Source organism: Pinus tabuliformis, chromosome 6, assembly GCF_031772625.1.
Source record: "Pinus tabuliformis cultivar Carrire ecotype Pingquan chromosome 6, CPIR1, whole genome shotgun sequence".
Lineage (NCBI taxonomy): Eukaryota > Viridiplantae > Streptophyta > Pinopsida > Pinales > Pinaceae > Pinus > Pinus tabuliformis.
The window spans coordinates 1,730,527,603-1,730,530,102 of NC_142292.1; the positions used below are offsets into that span (position 1 = coordinate 1,730,527,603).

General features: G+C 54.7%; 1 non-coding gene and 1 pseudogene across 1 annotated transcript; both read left to right on the forward strand.

Annotated features, from left to right (window-relative positions):
* The first annotated feature begins 1,787 nt into the window (after window positions 1–1,787).
* On the forward strand, window positions 1,788–1,941 carry LOC149265763 (5.8S ribosomal RNA). Its single transcript, XR_016261259.1, has one exon. It is a non-coding gene; the product is annotated as a 5.8S ribosomal RNA (ribosomal RNA).
* Window positions 1,942–2,188: 247 nt separating this feature from the next.
* LOC149265764 (25S ribosomal RNA) overlaps window positions 2,189–2,500 on the forward strand; it is a 2,392-nt pseudogene continuing 2,080 nt past the window's right edge.

A 2,500-nucleotide genomic window follows, 5' to 3' on the forward strand; every position in this document is an offset into this window, starting at 1 on the left:
GGCCTTGCACCGTCGATGATTTGTGGCTCGTGGCTTTCTCCAGTGTTGAGTGTCGGCCCGTGACAACTCCTCTTTGGAGTTTGATTCTTTGACCCCCATTGACTCTCTCGCTGGAAAGGTTGTCGGGTGTTTTGTACACGGAGGGGTGCAATAGCGGGGTGGGTTTGTGTTATGGGCAGCAGTCTGTTTGTCGTTTGAAGCCTTGTGTCGTTGGGTTGGGGGGCTGTTTGCCTCTCAGTGACGTGCTCCAGACACTGGTCTCATCGGGGCCCTCGTCTTTTCTATTGGTCAATTTTTGGGTTGTGATTTATTTGCTTGGTTGTTTGCTATGTTGTAGGGCTGGAAAGGGTGTTGTGATGAATGCATGTGGGAGGGTGTGAAGAGGTGGGACGCTTTTTTGATTGGGTGCCTTGTTTGATTTCTTTTTGGTTAGCGGACATCTTGCTCGGCGTGCTGTTGAGCTTCTCTCTTTTCTTGGGATCTTCGTTTCTTTGGTGTTGTTTTCTTCCCTTCTTCCTTTTTCCCCTAGCCTTACGGAGGAGAGGTGGGATTGTTGTGGATTGGTGTTCGGGAAGGACGAAAAGCAGTACGAGTTCCCAGGGTGGCCACCCTAGTCCTTCTCGATCGCCGTCCCCTGCAGTTCCCCCCTTTTTCCGAAGGCGCGGGGCTTGGGAAGCTTGTTCTCTGTTTGAGCCTCCCCTTGTGAGCCGGTAGCCACGTTTGATATCTCTTGCTTTCCTGTTGTTTTCTTCCCTTCTTGCTTTTGGCCCCTTAGCTTTACGGAGAAAAGGTGGGATTGTTGTGGATTGGTGTTCAGGAAGGACGAAAAGCAGTGCGAGTTCTGAGGGTGGCCACCCTAGTCCTTCTCGATCGCCGTCCCCTGCAGTTCCCCCCCTTTTTGCGAAGGCACGGGGGTGGGGAAGCTTGTTCCCTGTTTGAGCCTCCCCCTGTGAGCCGGTGGACGCGTTTGATATCTCTCTCTCTTTCTTTCGTGTTGTTTTCTTCCCTTCTTTCGGCCCCTAGCTTTACGGAGAAAAGGTGGGATTGTTGTGGATTGGTGTTTGGGAAGGACGAAAAGCAGTGAGAGTTCCCAGGGTGGCCACCCTAGTCCTTCTCGATCGTCGTCCCCTGCAGTTCCCCCCTTTTTTGCGAAGGCACGGGGTTGGGGAAGCTTGTTCTCTGTTTGAAGCCTCCTCCCCTTGTGAGCCGGTAGCCACGGTTGATATATCCTTTCTCTCTTGTTGTTCTCTTCCCTTCTTCCTCGTGGCCCCTAGCTTTACGGAGAAAAGGTGGGATTGTTGTGGATTGGTGTTCCGGAAGGACGAAACGCAGCGCGAGCTCCCGGGGTGGCCACCCTCGTCCTTCTCGATCGTCGTCCCCTTCAATTCCCCCCTTTTGCCGAAGGCACGGGGCTTGGGAGGCTTGTGCTTTGTTTGTGCTTTGTTTTCTACCCTGTTCTCTTCCTTTCGGTCCCTAGCTCTACGGAGAAAAGGGGGAATTGTTGTGGGCTGGTGTCGGGGAAGGGCTAAAAGCAGCGCGAGCTCCCAGGGTGGCCACCCTAGTCCTTCTCGATCGCTGTCCCACACATTTCCCCCCTTTTTGCGAGGGCGTGGGGTTGGGGGGAGATTGTCCTCTGTTCGAGCCTCCCCTCGTGAGGGGGTTAGACACCTTTGTTTCTCTTTCTCTCGTGCGTTTTTCCTCCTTTTGCCCCTTGGCCTTACATTTGTTGTGTGGGGGGGTTGCCCCTATTCAGTTTTGTGGCCGATTTTTCGGTAGTACGTGGAAACGACTCTCGGCAATGGATATCTCGGCTCTTGTTACGATGAAGAACGTAGCGAAATGCGATACTTAGTGTGAATTGCAGAATCCCGTGAATCATCGAGTTTTTGAACGCAATTTGCGCCCGAGGCCTCGGTCGAGGGCACGTCTGTCTGGGCGTCGCATCCCATTCAAACGCGCTCCCTGCAATGTGCTAGGGAGCAGCGGAGCTGGTCGTCCGTGCCCCGTGCGGTGCGGTCGGCTGAAATACCTCAAGCGATGTTTCGTGGCGCGCGTCGGCGAGCGGTGATCTTGTCCCCTTGGATGGGCAGTCGACGTTAGCCGATGCGGGCTTTGTGTGGCATCGCTCGAACTTGCTTTGCTCTCTCTTGTCCTCCCATGGGGTAGGGCGGATTTAGCTCCAACTTTGCGACCTCAGCTCAGGCGAGAACACCCGTTGAGTTTAAGCATATAATTAAGCGGAGGAAAAGAAACTTACAAGGATTCCCCTAGTAGCGGCGAGTGAACCAGGAATAGCCCAGCATGAAAATCGGGCGGTGGCGCCGCCTGAATTGTAGTCTGTGAAGCGTCCTCAGCGGCGGACCTGGGCCAAGTCCCTTGGAAGGGGGCGCCTGAGAGGGTGACAGCCCCGTCGGCCCGGGACCCTGCCGCATCACGAGGCGTTGTCGGCGAGTCGGGTTGTTTGGGAATGCAGCCCTAATTGGGTGGTAAATTCTGTCCA